At 46.4% G+C, this 19,882-nt stretch overlaps 1 pseudogene; it reads left to right on the top strand.

The window, feature by feature from the left end:
* The first annotated feature begins 486 nt into the window (after window positions 1–486).
* On the top strand, window positions 487–12,180 carry LOC119619769 (U6 snRNA-associated Sm-like protein LSm3 pseudogene; annotated as a pseudogene).
* Window positions 12,181–19,882: the final 7,702 nt, after the last annotated feature.

Genomic DNA, 19,882 nt, shown 5'->3' with positions numbered 1-19,882 from the left:
TGTGAAGCATTTCCTGACCTCCTCTTTGGCCCTTTTCCACCACCAGATGGGTTCAGCCCTTGCCTCCAGTCAGGACAGGCTTGGTAATTTGCAGAGTCCAGTGCAAAGTGAAACCCTGGGCCCTTGTTAAAGAATTATTAGGCCAGGCGTGGTGGCTCACACCAGTAATCCCAGCACTTTGGGAGGCCAGTGGATCACCTGAGGTCAGGAGTTCGAGACCAGCCTGATCAACATGGCAAAACCCCATCTCTACTAAAAATAACAAAATTAGCCGGGTGTGGTGGCGAGCGCCTGTAATCCTAGCCACGCTGGAGGTTGAGGCGGAAGAATCGCTTGAACCTGGGAGGCGGAGGTTGCAGTGAGCCAAGATCAAGCCACTGTACTCCAGCCTGGGCAACAAGAGCAAAACTCCATCTCAAAAAATAAATAAATAAAAAATAATAATTAAAAATTTCAAAATGGCAACAGCAGAGCAGAGCATGAACCATGCGTGAGGTGCGGTCCTCCTCCAAGTGCAGGGCCCTGTGGGACCGCTGTACATGTAGCACTCAGGAAGCCACCCCTGCCACCATTTGCCACTGGCCCATAAGAGCTCCACTGAACTAACTACCCACCATGACTTCTACTACAGATATGTTTGCCACAGTCACAAAGAAATCAACAATTTGTCAAGTTTTTCGTTTTTGAGACGGAATCATGCTCTGTTGCCCAGGCTGGAGTGCAGTGGCGCCATCTTGGCTCACTGCAACCTCTGCCTCCCAGGTTCACGCCATTCTCTTGCCTCAGCCTCCTAAGTAGCTGGGACTACAGGTGCCACCACCATGACCGGCTAATTTTTTTGCATTTTTAGTAGAGACAGGGTTTCACCATGGTAGCCAGAATGGTCTCGATCTGCTGACCTCATGATCTGCCTGCCTTGGCCTCCCAAAGTGTTGGGATTACAGGCGTGAGCCACCGTGCCTGGCCCAAGTTGTCAAGTTTTTAAAAGTAGGAAAATTTTCACAGGAAAAAATCCTGAATTTATGGCTTGTCTTTTTAAAAAATCGGCTGTGCGAGGTGACTCACACCTGAAATTCCAACATAGGGAGGCCGAGGCAGGAGGATCACTTGAGCCCAAGAGTTCAAGACCAGCCTGGGCAACATAGGGAGACCCTCTCTCTACAAATAATTTTTTTTTTTTTTTTTTTGAGACGGAGTCTTGCTCTGTCGCCCGGGCTGGAGTGCAGTGGCCAGATCTCAGCTCACTGCAAGCTCCGCCTCCTGGGTTTACGCCATTCTCCTGCCTCAGCCTCCTGTGTAGCTGGGACTACAGGCGCCCGCCACCTCGCCCAGTTAGTTTTTTGTATTTTTTTTTTTAGTAGAGATGGGGTTTCACCGTGTTAGCCAGGATGGTCTCAATCTCCTGACCTCGTGATCTGCCCGTCTCGGCCTCCCAAAGTGCTGGGATTACAGGCTTGAGCCACCGCACCCGGCCCAAATAATTTTTAAAAAATTAGCCAGGAGTGGTGGTGTGCACCTGTGGTCCCAGCTACTCAGGAGGCTGAGGCAGGAGGATCGCCTGAGCCTGGGAGGTTGAGGCTGCAGTAAGCTCTGATCGCACAATCCAGCCGGGGCATGATTTGTAACTTTGAACAAGTTACCTTCCTTTTCTGAGCCTCAGTTTCCTCATCTACAAAATGAAAATTGTTCTACTTCGAGTGCTTTGTCCTACAAGTCACCAGAGTGAGACCTGGTCTCAAAACAATTTAAAAATAAAAATAAATGTGAAAAAAAAGAATCAGAAGATTTGGCCCAGCTGAGTTAGCTCTCCCTGGACCACAATCTGTCAGAGTGGAGTCAGGCTGCTCCATACAGTCTTGAGTTTACCACCATCCCCACCATGCAGTACCTGTGTGGCCCCAGAAGCGCTGAGATTTCAACTCCTGGTTAAAAACATCTAAGCCTCTCCCACCTACGGCTCCCAGACTAGGAGCACGTTTTGTATCCCCTCTGCTTGGCAAAAGGATGTCTCGTTGGGCATGTTAACAAGTAAATGAATGAAGTGGGTTGGGGGGATGGGAGGATGCTCATGAGTATGGAAGCCCAGCCAGCTCCTTCTATTATGAGGGTCTGGGATGGACACCAGAGCCCCTGATACTTACTGGGAAATATTGAGTTTTCTTAGCTCCAAGACATTGACTTTCAACCCAATTCAGTGCATGGCATAGCATGGGCCCTCATGCACACTGGACTGTCTCTGCATGGTCTTCTGGGCTGTGCATGGCTGCTTAACCCAGAGTGCCCAAAGATGCCACCACTGCCCAGCAGTCTTGTCCCATCTCCTCTCTCTGCTGAGGGAAGAGAGTTGGCAGAACTTCATTGTCCGTGACAGCTCTGCATGTATTTCCCCCTCAACCCATCTTTTCTCAGGAAGAACAAGCACTTTAAATTGGTCCTTACATTGGCTGGGTGCAGTGGCTCACGCCTGTAATCCCAGCACTTTGGGAGACCGAGGCAGGCAGATCACCTGAGGTTGGGAGTTTGAGACCAACCTGACCAACATGGAAAAACCCCGACTCTACTAAAAACAGAATTAGCTAGCTGTGATGGCACATGCCTGTAATCCCAGCTACTCGGGAGGCTGAGGCAGGACAATCGCTTGAACCTGGGAGGCAGAGGTTGCGATGAGCCAAGATCACGCCATTGCACTCCAGCCTGGGCAACAAGAGCAAAATTCCGTCTCAAAAAAGAAAAAAAAATTAGTCCCTACATCATAACTACCAGTGATTTGTAGGACAGAGCACTCTATGTAGAACACTTTTCACTTTGTAGATGAGGAAAGTGAAGCTTAGAAAAGAAAGGTAACTTGTTCAAAGTCACAAATCTTGTCGAATGGAGCTTGAGCTTCATGTTGACAGGTTACCGCTTACTGAGTATCTACTAGGTGCCAGGCAATGTGTCAAGTTATTGCTTTATATACATCATTCATTCTCTCTGTATTCATTAACTGTCTGCTGTGTGCATGACTCCATGCTGTGTGCAGAAGACCCAGTAGGGAAGAGGTCACTCAGGGGGAGTAGGAAGCCTAGACTGTGGCCGGGCGTGGTGGCTCATGCCTGTAATCCCAGCACTTTGGGAGGCTAACGCGGGTAAGTCACCTGAGGGCAGGAATTTGAGACTAGCCTAGCCAACATGGCGAAACCCCGTCTCTAGTAAAAATACAAAAATAAGCCGAGATTGGTGGCGGGTGCCTGTAATCCCAGCTACTTGGGAGGCTGAGGCAGGAGAATCGCTTGAACCCAGGAGGAGGTTGTGGTGAGCCGAGATCACGCCTCTGCACTCCAGCCAGGCGACAGAGCGAGATTCCATCTCAAAAAAAAAAAAAAAAAAAAAAAAAGTCCGGGAGCAGTGGCTCACGCCTGTAATCCCAACACTTTGGGAGGCCGAGGTGGGTGAATTATGAGGTCAGGAGTTCAAAATCAGCCTGGCCAAGATGATGAAACCCCGTCTCTACTAAAAATACAAAAAATGTAGCCGGGCATGGTGGCGGGTGCCTGTAATCCCAGTTACTTGGAAGGCTGAGGCAGAGAATTGCTTGAATCTGGGAGGCAGAGGTTGCAGTGAGCTGAGATCACGCCACTGTACTCCAGACTGAGTGACAGAGCGAGACTCTATCTCAAAAAGAAAGAAAGAAAGAAAGAAAGAAAGAGAGAGAGAGAGAGAGGAAGGAAGGAAGGAAGGAAGGAAGGAAGGAAGGAAGGAAGGAAGGAAGGAAGGAAGGAAGGAAGGAAGGAAGGAGGAAAGTCAGCCTAAGCTACAGCCTAGGAAATTCCAAAGACATCTATATAAACCTCTCAGCGAGGTAGAGGATGAGTGCCTCATTTCACAGATGAGCAAACTGAGGCTTCAGGGAGGTTAAGAAACAGCTTAAGCACTCAGAGATAGCAGTAAGTTTAGGAAACCAGAGCTTGAACCCTGGCTTCTTTCTTCAGTTCCACAGCTGCCTCTGCTTTGAGAGGTGCTGAGCAACCCAAATGTCTCTGCTGCGTTGGTGCCTGAAACCCCACCATTAGATGTGCAATTTGAGGAATGCCCTATGGATATACAACCATGCCTGGGGTGGAGGGCGGATTCAATGAGCATTGCTTTCCAGGGACCCTTGGATCCTGCAGAGTGGATGGAAAGTGAGTTTTCAGTTCTTGAGAACCTCACTGTGGCCATCCCTTGGGAGCGCTGCCCTCTCATTCTTATCCTACGCTCCTCCTCCTCCTCCTTCTCCTTCTGCTATTCTTATCCTATGCTCCTCCTCCTCCTCCTCCTCCTGCTACGTGCAGGGCTGGGCTGGGGCACCAGCAGCAGCAATTAGCCCAGCTCAGCCGCCCGTTACTGGAAACTGCATGTCAACTCTGGAGCTGATCCAGGAAACCACACCCAGTGTCCTGCATGACTCAGCCTCACCTGCCCCCTCCACACCTGCCAGCCTCAGTGACCCAGGCCACAGTGCCCAGGGGAAAGTCCCAGCATCCTTTGGTCAATCCTCATCTACTCCATGTGTTTGTAAGGCAAGCTGGGATTTAGAGTCTTTGTATCACAGGCTTGATTCCAGGCTGATTTCTAGCCAGGAGAGAATGCTCTAGGCAGAGCAAATGCTGAGGTTTGGAAAACTAGACTCTCTATGGCAAATGCAGACAGATGGACCTCCTCTTCACTATCATTGCTTGAAACGTGAACAGCTTAAGGCCATGGGAGATATTACTTTTCATATGTCAAACTGGCAAATAATTAAAGAATGCCCCTGATGTCTAGAGCTGGTGAGGATGTGAAGAAACTCAAACTTGACACAAACCACTAGTCAAGGTGTGAATTGAGAGACACTTTGTTTTTTTTTGTTTTGTTTTGTTTTTTTTTTGAGATGGTGTCTTGCTCTGTTGCCCAGGCTGGAGTGCAGTGATGCGATCTCAGCTCACTGCAAGCTCTGCCTTCCAGGTTCAAGCAACGCTCCTGCCTCAGCCTCCTGAGTAGCTAGGATTACAGGCATACCACCATGCCTGGCTAATTTTTATATTTTTAGTAGAGATGGGAGTTTCACCACGTTGCCCAGACTGGTCTTGAACTCCTGACCCCAGGTGATCCGCCTGCCTTGGCCTCCCAAAGTGCTGGGATTACAGGCGTGAGCCACCGTGCCTGGCCGAGAGACATTTTCTTTCTTTTTAATTTTTTAATGTTTATTTTTATATATTTTTTAACTGTTTTTTTTTTTTTCTTGACATAGGGTCTTACTCTAGCACCCAGGCTGGAGTACAGTGGCATGATCATGGCTCATTGTAGCCTTGATCCCCGACTCCCCTGGGCCCAAGTGATCCTCCCACCTCAGCCTCCCAAGTAGTTGGGACCACAGGCATGTGCCACCACACCCAGATAATTTTTTCATTTTATTTTATTTTTGTAGAGACAGGAGTCTCACTGTATTGCCCAAGCTGGTCTTGAACTGTTGAACTCAAGTTATCCTGCCTCAGCCTCCCAAAGTGTGGGGCTACAGGTGCGAGCAGGATAAACTTTCTAAAGAACGATTTCACCGAGTGTTTAAAAGCCTTAAAAAACATGCATATGCTATTACACAGCAATTTCATGTCTAAGAATTTTTCCAAGAAAAATAATTGGAAAAGTACACAAGGATGCTTGTTGTGGTGGTGTTATAACTGAAGACAAAAGCTAGCAACCCAGTGTCAACCAAAAGAGGACTGGTGGCTGCTCTGCCTATGAAGTAGCCATTCTTTTATTTCTTTACTTTTTTTTTTTTGAGACAGAGTCTCGCTCTGTAGCCCAGGCTGGAGTGCAGTAGTGTGATCTCCTCTCACTGCAAGCTCCGCCTCCTGGGTTCACTCCATTCTCCTGCCTCAGCCTCCTGAGTAGCTGGGACTACAGGCGACCGCCACCACATCCGGCTAATTTTTTGTATTTTTAGTAGAGACAGGGTTTCACTGTGTTAGCCAGGGTATTGTTTTACTTTCTTAATAAACTTCCTTTCACTTAAAAAAAATAAAAATAAAAAAGGGATTGGTGACAGAGTCTCTCTGAACCTATTCTGGTTCAGGGCTTGCTTAAAAAAAAAATTTATAAATAGGGCTGGGCATTGTGGCTCAAGCTCTTTGGGAGGCTGAGGCAGGAGGATCACTTGAGACCAGTTCCAGACTATCCTGGGCATATAGCAAGACACCATTTCTAAAAATATAAGTACATAAAAATTTGTAAGTAAATTTTTAAAGAGAGGATTGGTGAAATAAACTACAATAGAGGTATTTATTCAAATACTAGGCAGTCATTAAAGTGATGCTGTGGACTATATTTATTGACATGTAGCATTGTCCATGATATGTTATTAAGTGGAAAAAAAGTAGGTTTGTACTCATTTTGTATAGAATGATTCTACTTTGTAAAATGTTAGTGGTTATCTCTGGGTGGTATCAAACATACATTTTCTGAAAAGAGTTAAATAGAGCATATATTATCATAAAAAAGTAAGCTGTTTTCCATTTTGGGAAAGAAAAAAAAAAGCATCAATGGGACTGAAGAAAAGCTTCCAAAGACTGTTATTTACATCTCCATAACACTTTAAAAGTGTCTCTAGGCCCGGCGCAGTGGCTCACGCCTGTAATCCCAGCACTTTGGGAGGCCAAGGTGGGCAGATCACAAGGTCAGGAGTTCGAGACCGTCCCGGCTAACATGGTGAAACTCTGTCTCTACTAAAAATACAAAAAATTAGCCGGGCATGGTGGTGGGCACCTGTAGTCCCAGCTACTTGGGAGACTGAGGCAGGAGAATGGCGTGAACCCGGGAGGCGGAGCTTGCAGTGAGCCGAGATGGCACCACTTCACCAAAGCCTGAGCAACAGAGCAAGACTCTGTCTCCCCCCAAAAGAAAAACAAAAGTGTCTCTAGGGCCAGGCTTCATGGTTCATACCTGTCATCTCAACACTTTGAGATACCAAGGTGAGAGCCAGGAGTTCAAGTCCAGCCTAGGCAACAAAGTGAGACCCCCGTCTCTGCAGAATCAAAATAATTTTAGGCTTGGCGCGATGGCTCACGCCTATAATCTCAGCACTTTGGGAGGCCAAGGCAGGCAGATCACCTGAGGTCAGGAGTTCGAGACCAGCCTGACTAACATGGAGAAAGCCCGTTTCTACTAAAAATACAAAATTAGCCGGGCATGGTGGCGCATGTCTGTAATCCCAGGTACTCGGGAGGCTGAGGCAAGAGAATTGCGTGAACCCAGGAGGCGGAGGTTCCAAAAAAAAAAAAAAATTAGCTGGATCTGGTGGCATGTACTTGTAATCCCAGTTACTCAGGACACTGAGACAGGAGGCAGAGGTTGCAGTGAACCGACATCAAGCCATTGCACTCCAGCCTGAGCAACAAGAGCAAAACTCCGTCTCAAAAAAAAAAAAAAAAAAAAAAAAATTAATGTTTCCAGAGGCATTTCTTTCTCTTAGGTACTCAGAGACAAGAATTGTTCTTTTCAATTTGGCAAGAAACATTTGATTCTGAAAAATTAAAACTTTGTCCAAAGATTCACAGCCAACTGTAGTGTTTTTAAAATTTATTCTTTTGGGCCGGGCGTGGTGGCTCACACCTGTAATCCCAGAACTTTGGGAGGCCGAGGTGGGTGGATCACGAGGTCAAGAGTTTGAGACCAGCCTGGCCAACATGGTGAAACCCCGTCTCTACTAAGAATACAAAAATTAGCTGGGCGTAGTGGTGCATGCCTGTAATCCCAGCCACTCAGGAGGCTGAGGCAGGAGAATTGCTTGAGCCCAGGAGGCAGAGGTTGCAGTGAGCAGAGATCACGCCACTGCACTCCAGCCTGGGCGATAGAGCAAGACTCTGTCTCAAAAAAAAAAAAAAAAAATTAATTCTTTCCTCAGCTGTTTTGAGTCTACTGATGAGCCCATTGAAGATAGCCTTTATCTCTATTTCCTTTTTTTGTTGTTGTTTTTTATTTTTAATTTTTGACAGGGTCTCACTCTGTTGCCTAGGCTGGAGTGCAGTGGCACCATCTTGGCTCACTGCAACCTCTGCCTCCCGGGTTCAAACAATTCTCATGTCTCAGCTTCCTGAGTAGCTGAGATTACAGGCATGCACCACTGCACCTGGCTAATTTTTGTATTTTTATTTTTATTTATTTTATTTTATTTTGAGACACAGTCTCGCTGTGTTGCCCAGGCTGGCATGCAGTGGCATAGTCTCAGCTCACTGCAACCTCCACCTCCCAGGTTCAAGCATTTCTCCTGCCTCAGCCTCTCGAGTAGCTGAGATGACAGGCACGCACCACCATGACCAGCTAATTTTTGTATTTTTTAGTGAAGATGGGGTTTCACCATGTTGGCTAGGCTGGTCTCAAACTCCTGATCTCAAGTGATCTGCATGCCTTGTCCTCCCAAAGTGCTGGGATTACAGGCATGAGCCACCATACCCAGCCATGTTTGAATTTTTGTGTGCATCTCATAATTTTTTATAAAATGTTAGACATCTTTTTTTTTTTTTTTTTTTTTTAAGACAGTGTCTTACTCTGTTGCCCAGGCAAGAGTGCAGTAGCATGCAATCTTGGCTCACTGCAACCTCTGCCTCCCAGGTTCAAGGAATCCTTCCACCTCAGCCTCAGCAGGGGAGATCACAGGCATGGACCACCATGCCCAGCTAATTTATTGTATTTTTGGTAGAGATAGGGTTTTGCCATGTTGCCCAGGCTGGTCTTAAACTCCTGAGCTCAGGCAATCCCCTCGCCTTGGCTTACCAAAGTGCTGGGATTATACTCATGTGTCACCACGCCTGGCCAGATGCTGGACAGCTTATGTAGAACAGAAACTATTTAATTTCTAGTGACTTATTCTTCAGATATACTTTCATATTGGTACAAGAAGAGTCACTGAAGTATTTTTTGGAAAACAATTATTTGTATTTGGAGACAAATAAAAAATAAGTCATTTGCCCAGGTGTGGGGCTCATGCCTGTAATCCCGGCACTTTGGGAGGCCAAGGCGGGAGGATCACTTGAGCCCAGGAGTTTGAGACCAGCCTGGCCAGCATGGCAAAACTCTGCCTCTACAAAAAATACAAAAAATTAGCTGGGCGTGGTGGCATGAGCCTGTAGTCCCAACTACTGGGGAGGCTGACTGGGGAGGATCACTTGAGTTCAGGAGGCAGAAGTTGCTTTGAGCTGAGATCACACTACTGCACTCCAGCTTGGGTGACAGAGCCAGACCCTGTTTCAAAAAAAAAAGAGAGAAGAAGTCGTTCTGTAAGTGGTCCTACGTGCCAGATCTTGTTAGTGTTTTACAGATGCAAACTCTGAATCCTCACAACCGCATTTTGAGGTGAGTCTATGTCATTTCCATTTTATTGATGAGAAAACTAAGGCACTAAGAATGTCAGTCAACTGCTCAAGATTTTACAACTAGAAAATTGTGAAGCCAGTACTCAAACTCAAGCAGTCTGATTTCAGAGCTTATGCGTGAATCTTAAGCATGATGCCTAAATCTCTGCTAATATAGAAGTAGTTAAAAAAATTACAGTGCACTGAAAAAAAAAAATGAGGTGATTCTGCATGAATTTATGTGGGCCAATCTCCAAAACAGATTAAGTAAAAAAAGCAGATGTAGAACAGTGTGTATAGTTTACTATGTGTATGTGTGAGTGACAAAGAAAGGAGAGAATCTCTGGGAGGGCGTAAAAGAAACTGATAAACTGCGTTCCTTCTGGAATAGGAATGGAAGTCAGAGTAGGTGAGGAGACTCTTTATAATATAACCTATGGGACCACTTGAATTTTTCTTTTCTTTTTTTTTTTTTTTGAGACTGAGTTTTGCTCTTGTTGCCCAGGCTGGAGTTCAATGGCATGGTCTCGGCTCACTGCAACCTCAGCCTCCTGGGTTCAAGTGATTCTCCTGCCTCAGACTCCTGAATAGCTGGGATTACAGGCACCTGCCACCACGCCCTGCTAATTTTTGTATCTTTAGTAGAGATGGGGTTTCTTCATGTTGGTCAGGCTGGTCTCAAACTCCTGACCTCCGGTGATTCACCTTCCTCGGCCTCCCAAAGTTCTGAGATTACAGGCGTGAGCCACCACGCCTGGCCCCATTTGAATTTTTTGCCATAGAAAAGTATTTTTAGGCCGGGTGCGGTGGCTCACGCCTGTAATCCCAGCACTTTGGGAGGCCGAGGCAGGCGGATCACTAGGTCAGGAGATCGAGACCATCCTGGCTAACACGGTGAAACCCCAACTCTGCTAAAAACACACACAAAAAAATTGGCTGGGCACGGGGCCGGGCACCTGTAGTCCCAGTTGCTCGGGAGGGTGAGGCAGGAGAATGGCATGAACCTGGGAGGTAGAGGTTTCAGTGAGTGGAGATCGCATCACTGTACTCCAGCCTGGGCAACAGAGTGAGACTCCACCTCAGAAAAAAACAAAACAAAAATTATTTGTAATGCTGTTAGCTTTTTTTTTTTTTTTTTTTTTTAAACAGAGTTTTGCTTTTGTTGCCCAGGCTGGAGTGCAATGTCTCCCAGTACTTTGGGAGGCCAAGGTGAAAGGATTACTTGAGCCCAGGAGTCTGAGACCAGCATGGACAACATAGTGTGACCCCATCTCTATTTTTAAAAAGCCCAAAGATAGGTGATCTGTTAAATAAATTGTCATATCCCTAAAATGAAACACTATGCAATCATTATAAACAATGATCTGTATTTAATGACATGGGATATTGTTCATTACATACTGTTAAGTGAAAAAGGCTGACTGCAAAACACCATGCATAATATTTCTCAATTTTGGTTTTAAAATGTAGAAATAACTATGGGTATATGTATGCATAGAAAACAGTCTGGAGCTAGGCGAGGTGGCTCATGCCTGTAATTGTAACACTTTGGGAGGGCAAGGAAAGCAATCAAGAGTTTGAGACCAGCCTGGCCAACAGGGTGAAACCTCATCTCTGCTAAAAACACAAAAATGAGCCAGGCGTGGTGGCACACACCTATAAGCCCAGCTACTCTGGAGGCTGAGGCAAGAGAATTGCTTGAACCTGGGAGGCGGAGTGAGCCTAGATTGCGCCACTGCACTCCAGTCTGGACAACAGAGTGCGACTCCTTCTAAAAAAAAAAAAAAAAAAAAAGGAAAAGAAAACGGTCTGGGAGGCCGGGCGCGGTGACTCACACCTGTAATCCTGCACTTTGGGAGGCTGAGGTGGGCAGATCACCTGAGGTCAGGGGTTCGAAACAAACCTGGCCAACATGGTGAAACCCCCTCTCTACTAAAAATACAAAAATTAGCCGGGCGTGGTGGCAGGCACCTGTAATCCCAGCTACTCAGGAGGCTGAGGTAGGAGAATTGCTTGAACCTGGGAGGAGAGGTTGCAGTGAGCCGAGATCATGCCATTGCACTCCAGCCTGGGGTAAAAGAGCGAGACTTCGTCTCAAAAAAAAAAAAAAAAAGAAAAAAGAAAATAGCCTGGGAGGATGATATCAGCTTAATAACAACAACTATCTTTGGATAACGATATGATGCATAATTTTTACTTTTGTCTTAATGCCTTTCCATATTGCCTGAATTTTCCTTTATAAAAAGCCTGTATGTCTGTTAAAACAAAAAGGAAGACATCATGTAGGATGTAGTTGGAAGGGGGGAAAAAAAAAAAAAAGAAGAAGAAAATGAGGCGGGAAAGGGCGCAGGGTTTGAAACATAGTGGAGGACATAGACCAGCATCAAACTACCAGCACTGTAGAGGAGCCCCTGGATCTTACCAGGCTCAGCCTAGATGAGCGAATTGATGTGAAAATAAGAAATGACTGAGAGCTTCGAGGCAGATCACATGCTTATGATCAACATTTAAATATGACCTTGGGAGATGTGGAAGACACTGTGACTACTATAGAAATTGATGAAGAAACATATGAAGAGATACATAAATCAACAAAACGGAATCTTCCAATGTTCTTTGTCCGGGGAGATGGCGTTGTCCTGGTTGCCACTCCACTGACAGTCGGCTGAAACAAAGAATTTGTCCTGTATGGAAAGCAGGAGACTTTGCACAGTGGCCGCTCTAAATGTAGAAGACATTCAAAAGAGAAACCTGCATACATGTTGATATTAAGAAATAATTACAGGGATTCTTCCACTCCTGAGACGAGTTGATTTGCAGATAACTCACAACTTCTTCTTTTTTTTTTTTGAGACGGAGTCTCGCTGTATCCCCCAGGCTGGAGTGCAGTGGTGCGATCTCGGCTCACTGCAAGCTCCGCCTCCCGGGTTTATGCCGTTCTCCTGCCTCAGCCTCCCTAGTAGCTGGGACTACAGGTGCCCGCCACCACGCCCGCCTCATTTTTTGTATTTTTAGTAGAGACCGGGTTTCACCATGTTAGTGAGAATGGTCTGGATCTCCTGACCTCGTGATTGGCCCACGTCGGCCTCCCAAAGTGCTGGGATTACAGGCGTGAGCTACTGCACCCAGCCTAACTCACAACTTCTTAAGCTAAATGGTATTTTCATTTTTCTCAAGCTCTTCCAATAAACATGACCAAGATGCAGGACTCTTTTTCAGAACTTGTTTTGCTCCATTATTCTCACAGATATTTTTCTGATTTTGTTCTCTTTAAATTAAAATTGGTGTTTCCTCAGGAAAAAAAAAAGAAAATGCTTCCTTCGTTTTGAAAACTAAACATTAGTAATTCAAAAAAGGTAAAATAAACAACGTGTCTATATTTGGAGTGAGTTAACCAAAGTATGACTCATCTATTTCTAATATGGAATACTATGCCTTCATTAAAAATGTTGAGTCATTGAAGAATCTGCTTTGTGCCAGGCATTGATGATATAAAAGAAACCAAGACGAGGACAAGGACTCTCCCCTCTTGAGGTTATATGAGTAAACAGATGCTTAACACATAATGGGAATAATTGTATGACAAAAGTATCTATAGTGACACTGAAACCACAGAGAACAGCACAGACTCTGGAACCAGGTGCATGGGGGTTCTGGGAAGATAAGTAGGAACTCACCAGGGCACAGAGATGGGGGTCACCTAGGCAGAAAGAACATCACATGCAAAGGTCAAGGTGCATGAAATGGTATGACTTAAACAGAGGACAGGAAGAAATTGAATAGGATAGGAGCCTAGCATTTCGGGAAGGAGTGGCCAGAAATGAGGCTGAGAGATTCGTAGATCATGAAATGTAAGATAACAGAGTCAAAATAGCTTTTTGGTAATGTCTTACTGATGGCAATGTGGAGGGTAGCATGATGGGATAGTATTGAAGAAAGGACACCACCCAGAAAGCTGTTACAGTTCCCATGAAAAGGGGATGAGGGCCTAAGTGGCAGCGATGACAGCAGAGATGATGACTGGAGTGGAGCAAGGGATCAGGAGACATCACAGAGGTCTAAAGGGCAGGACTTGGTGAGTGGTGAAGGGGAGGGCAGAGTCAAGATAACACAGAGAGTCTGACATGTGGCTGGGTAGGCTGGGTTCTGGTCTTCAGGGGGAAGAGCAGGCTGGGTGCTGGATCTGATTACTGTGCTTTGAGGGGCCTGAGACGTTCTGCAGGCAGATGTTCAGGAGGGAGGCTTGGGTCAAAAAGTAGCTTTTAGGGTCTTGAAGCGTTTAAATGATAGTTGAAGCTAAGGGTTTGAACACAAATCAGGGAAAATGGGCAGAAAAATACAGGGGAAAATAGTCCAGGGATAGAACTTCTGTATGTTTAGGGGCTAAATGGAGAAAGAAGGGCTGGTAGATTGAGAAGGTGAGATCACCTAGGTAGGAAGAAAACAGAAACGAGGGAGGATGGTGTCAGAGAGACCTAAGAAGTAGAAACCTCAAGGTAGAAGTGGTCAATAGTATCAAATGTCAAAAGATGCTCGTAGGCCAGGCCCGGTGGCTCACGCCTGTAATCCCAGTAGAAAAAAAGACACTATGGTGGGCATATTGTCTCACACCTGTAATCCCAGCCTTTTGGAAGACTGAGGCAGGAGGATCAATTGGGCCCAGGAAGTCAAGGCTGCAGTGAGACATGATCACACCACTGCACTCCAGCATGGGTGACAGAGCAAGACCTTGTCTTGAAAAAAAAAAAAAAAAAAATACATACATACATACATACATACATACATATATATAGTCCTGCTGGGCGCAGTGGCTCACTCCTGTAATCCCAGCACTTTGGGAGGCTGAGGCGGGTGGATCACCTGAGGTCAGGAGTTCAAGACCAGGCTTGCCAACATGGTGAAACTCCATCTCTACTTAAAAAAAAAAAAAAAATTAACTGGGCATGGTGGCATGTGCCTGTAATCCTAGCTACTTGGGAGGCTAAGGCAGGAGAATCGCTTGAACCTGGGAGGCGGAGGTTGCAGTGAGCTGAGATTGTGCCATTGCACTCCAGCCTGGGTGACGGAGCGAGACTCTGTCTCAAAAAAAAAAAAAAAAAAAAAAAAAATAGCCTTATGGACTTAAGACAAAACAAAAGAAATCACTTCCAGGCAAAGAGAAGATCCAGGGCACTGTCAGGAAACATTGTCTAAAGATGAAATCAAGGATGTGACTGAAAAACCCTTTGTTAAGACTTCAGGGGGTTTGTCCTCCACATTAATTCAACTACAGACTCCCTTGGTCATCTCTTAAACCTTGTCATTACCAGACACTGAACACCTTAATATTCTCAATTTCACTCTGGCCACTGCCTCTCATTTTTATCGCTCACCTCTGTGGAATGATAACTCCAGCACCCCTTCAGTTTCACAGGGATATCTAATCCATTGACCATTCTGTCTTTTCTCTATCCCTCATCCCTTCATGTTTTCTCTCCCCTCTTTACATTAAATTTTATGATCTATCATTACAATCACTTTCTTTCAGAAACCCTCAACTCTCTTGGCCCCTTTTGCTTTGCGCTTCTCGCTTGGCAGAACCGCAATCTTGATAAAATCCAACCCTCCATCCATTCCAAGTATGCACCTGTGCTGATCAACAGACACATTGACTGTTCTCAGTCTAAATCGGTGGTTCTCCATAGGAAGCAGCTTTGTACCTGGCACACCTACCCCCCGCCCCCATCAGGGACATCAGTGTTTGGAGACATTTTTATGATCATACCTGACGGTAAGTGCCACAGGTATTTAGTGGGTAGAGAGCCCAGCCATGTTAAGCATCCCGTAGCTCACAGGCCAGCTCCCCACAACAAAGACTTAACTGGCCTAAAATGTCAATAATGCTGAGACTGAGAAATGCTTCTCTAAATTATTGATCACGAATTTTATGTGGGCCCTAGTGTTACCTGACAATCATACTACATTTCCCAAGTTGACTCACCCTCTTGTTTTCTCAGAGGAATACTTTATACCTTCTGTCTTATCAAACCTTCATCTCCTTTCCACTTCTCACTCGGTGGAGGATCTTGCCTCCTAGTTCACTGAGAAAATGGAAGCGACCAGAGGAGGACTCCCCTCCAATGTCTCACCCCTGCACCCACCCGCCTACCCGCCTTCACACCTAAACCCTCTGCCTTATCTCCTGTTACTGCAGATGACCGGCTGAGCTCCTGGCTGAGATCACCCCCTCTGCTTGTGCACTAAATCCCCTCCCATCTCGCCTACCCAAGGACAGTGCTCCAGCAACTCTCCCCCTTCTCAAAATGTTCCTTTTTACTTGATTATTTACATTGGCATATAAACGTATTATAATTTCCCCCATCTTAAAAACCGGCTGGGCACAGTGGCTCACACCTGTAATCTTAGCACTTTGGGAGGCCTAGGGAGGATCGCTTGAGGCTGAGAGTTTGAGATCAGCCTGGTCAACATAGGGAGATTCCAGTCTCTACAAATTTTTTTTTTTTTTTAGATGGAGTTTCGCTCTTGTTGCCCAGGCTGGAGTGCAATGGTATGATGTCGGCTCACCACAACCTCCGCCTCCCAGGTTCAAGCGATTCTCCTGCCTCAGCCTCTCGAGTAGCTGGGATTACAGCCATGTGCCACCATGCCCAGCTAATTTTGTATTTTTAGTAGAGACGGGGTTCTCCATGTTGATCAGGATGGTCTCAAACTCCCGACCTCAGGTGATCCACCCGCCTCGGCCTCCCAAAGTGTTGGGATTACAGGTGTGAGCCACTGCGCCCGGCCTCTACAAAAAATTTTTAAAAGTTAGCGAGGGCCAGGCACAGTGGCTCATGCCTGTAATCCCAGCACTTTGGGAGGCCGAGGCAGGCAGATCACATGAGGTCAGGAGTTCAAGACCAGTCTAGCCAATATGGTGAAACCCTGTCTCTACTAAAAATACAAAAATTAGCTGGGCGTGGTGGTGCACACCTGTAGTCCTAGCTACTCAGGTGGCTGAGGCAAGAGAATCGCTTGAACCTGGGAGGCAGAGGCTGCAGTGAACCAAGACTGTGCCACTGCACTCCAGCCTGGGCAACAGAGTGTGACTCCATCTCAAAAACAAAACAAAACAAAACAAACTTAAGCATGGTGGTACACGCTTGTAGTCCTAGCTACTCAAGAGGCTGAGGCAGGAGGATGGCTTGAGCCCAGGAGTGAAAGGCTATAGTATGCTATGATTGCACCACTGCACTCCAGCCTGGACAACAGAGTGAGACCCAGTCTCTCTCTCTCTCTTTTTTTCTTTTTTGAGATGGAGTTTCACTCTTGTTGCCCAGGCTGGAGTGCAAGACGGCGCGATCTCAGCTCACTGCAACCTCCACCTCCCAGTTTTAAGCAATTCTCCTGTCTCGGCCTCCCAAGTAGCTGGGATTACAGGTGCCTACCACCATGCCCAGCTAATTTTTGTATTTTTAGTAGAGATGAGGTTTCACCATGTTGGCCAGGGTGGTCTTGATCTCTTGACCTCGTGATCCGCCTGCCTCAGCCTCCCAAAGTGCTGGGATTACAGGCATGAGCCACCTCGCCCAGCAAGACCCAGTCTCTTAAAAACAACAACAACAACAACAACAACAAAAGACGGGTAGGATAGCATTAGGAGAAATACCTAATGTAATGACAAGTTGATGGGTGCAGCAAACCAACATGGCACATGTATACCTGTGTAACAAACCTGCATGTTGTGCACATGTACCATAGAACTTAAAGTATAATAATAATTTTAAAAACAAACAAAATAATTAAAAAATAATTGTAACCCATTGCCCACCCCAGCCCTGCCCGCCTCCCTGTCTTCTTTCTTGGTTTTATTTTTCTCCATAGCATTTAGCACGCTCAGATACACAAAATATTTATCTATTTTTGCTGTTTTTAATTGTCTTTCTCCCCCCACTAAAATGAACACTCCGTGAGGGCATGGCATTTTGCCCGCTTTACTCACAATGCCTACCACTGAATACATTCAATAAACAGTTTATCGAATGAATGAATGCATCTACCTGATACTTCACTGAGAAATTGGTGGCCACTAATTATCATCTTTGAACCTCTGATTGGTGACCTCTGGCAAGGCTGAGGACCTTTAGCTCTAATCAGTGGGCAAAAGGTTGACCTCTTTGCTACTGATTGGCTTTTCTTCTTCATTATACCCTTGGGCTGGATGGGGAAGCTGTGTGAATCAATGCTTCATAAGCCTTCCTCTCTGAGAACTAGGGCTTCCAAGGAATTGGATATGAAAAGGCAGGGAGGAAGGAGGAGGATATGAGATGCCAGATGGGAGAGGGCTGGGGGACAGGTCCCAGAAGAGGTCAGCTGGGGCCCAGGCAGGATGGCATTGTGGCTGCGGGTGCCAGAGCCAGTCTGCCTGGGTTAAAGTCCTCAGTCAGCCTTGACTGCTGGGTAATCCATGGTAAGTACCCACTGCTCCTGCCTCAGCTTCCCCACCTCCCACATGCGACTGATCCTCACAGCCATCTCTTGGGGTGGTTCTGAGGATGAAATGAGATCATCTACATAAGCAGCTGGCACTTAAAAGCAGAGAGAGGGCGCCAAGGAACGTATGATCTGTCCTTATCTGGGAAATGGAGGTGGAAATCGCCCAGCAGGGCATGGGGCGTGGTATGGCAGAGCCAGGACCAAGGGTCTGTAGCCTCCTAAATCAGGGCTTTCTCTGCAGGAGTTCCCATGTTCTCACCATCTACAGAGTCACTCCCCTCCACCTGTTGCCCCCTTCCACCAAGTGCCCCTCAAACTAGGTGGAGGGGCTCTCACAGATCTCTTCCCTTTAGCCTGTGGTTCTTTCTGCAGCACCAGGGCCCTGGGACCAGCTAGTGGTTTCCACTAGAGCAGCCTAGGGGTGAATTTAGTCAGGAATGTGCCCTTAGCTCAAGAGAATCCATCCCCCATCTTCCACTCCCCATCCCCACCCCCAACCGCAGGTTTCCCACCCACCCGTGGCCTGGCCAGCAGCAACCTCCGCTAGCTGCTAGCTCGTTAGCTCAGTGACGGTGATGTCAGCCCTGCAGTGCAGGTTGGGCTGGTTTACCAGCAAGTTTCACCTCTCCCTGGGGAGACTGGATTACCTCACCCTGGGAGCACAGTGAATGGTTAACCAGCCTCATCCTGGAGGGCCTCAAAGGCCCGTCCTCAGGTGCAGGCCTACAGGGCAAGGGGTTTCATGGTCACATCCCTTTGTGTGCGTGGTCACATACCCTAGTATGTGGGGTCACATAACCTAGCCAGAGCTGGGGTATGTGACCGCCCCATCCTTGGCCACTGCCCTCTTATCTGCATCACTGCTCACAAGTGTCATAAAAATTTGTCTATAGCATATATAAATATACATATGACATGGAAGGCTTCCTGATGGCAAATAACATTTTCCATTTTGCATAAGCTTGGGTGGCTTTTTATTCATCTATTGTTGTTTTAAGTACATATTTCCATCTAAACTTAGATATAAGTTTAGGCCGGCCACGGTGGCTCACGCCTGTAATCCCAGTACCTTTGGGGGGTTGAGGCGGGTGGATCATTTGAGGCCAGCAGTTCAAGACCAGCCTGGCCAACATGATGAAACCCTGACTCTACTAAAAAATACAAAAATTAGCCAGGCGTGGTGGCAGGTGCCTGTAATCCCAGCTGCTTGGGAGGCTGAGGCAGGAGAATCACTTGAACCTGGGAGGTGGAGGTTACAGTGAGCTGAGATTGCACCACTGCACTCCAGCCGGGGTGACAGAGTAACATTCTGTCTCAAAAACAAAAACAAAAAAATAAACAAGCAAAAAAAAAAAAGACCAAAATTTAGATGTATATTTAAAAATTGCTTTTTACCCCTGAAGATCTCAGCATTCTACCTGCTCTATTCATTAGTATTTAGATTACCCATGACACCGAAAGTACTTTCCAACCCAGAAATAGACCCAGGAATTGATATAAAATATAGAACTGCTATAATATTAGCAACTTGTAGCAGCAAATTCTTGACTTGGGAAAGTAGGAATTCCTCTTATTAAGAGATGTTTGCCGGGCGCGGTGGCTCACGCCTGTAATCCCAGCACTTTGGGAGGCCAAGGCTGGCAGATCACAAGGTCAGGAGATTGAGACCATCCTGGCTAACACGGTGAAACTCCATCTCTAGTAAAAATACAAAAAATTAGCCGGGTGTGGTGGCGGGCGCCTATAGTTCCAGCTACTCAGGAGGCTGAGGCAGGAGAATGGTGTGTACCCGGGAGGCAGAGCTTGCAGTGAGCCGAGATCAGGCCACTGCACTCCAGCCTGGGCAACAGAGCGAGACTCGTCTCAAAAAAAAAAAAAAGAGAGAGATGTTTGCCCTCAGGGAATGCTATATAGAAAAGAATTTGGCTGGAACTCTTTTTTTCCATTATGACTCCATTCACACTTGAATTGTTTCCTTTTACTTTACTTTTTCTTTTTCTTTTTCTTTTCTTTTTTTTTTTTTTTTTGAGACAGAGTCTTGCTCTGTCACCCAGGCTGGA

This window comes from Chlorocebus sabaeus, chromosome 25 (assembly GCF_047675955.1).
Source record: "Chlorocebus sabaeus isolate Y175 chromosome 25, mChlSab1.0.hap1, whole genome shotgun sequence".
In the NCBI taxonomy this organism is placed as follows: Eukaryota; Metazoa; Chordata; class Mammalia; order Primates; family Cercopithecidae; genus Chlorocebus; species Chlorocebus sabaeus.
The sequence above is the reverse complement of the archived record's forward strand: the minus strand, read 5'-3'. Positions and strand labels throughout refer to the sequence as shown.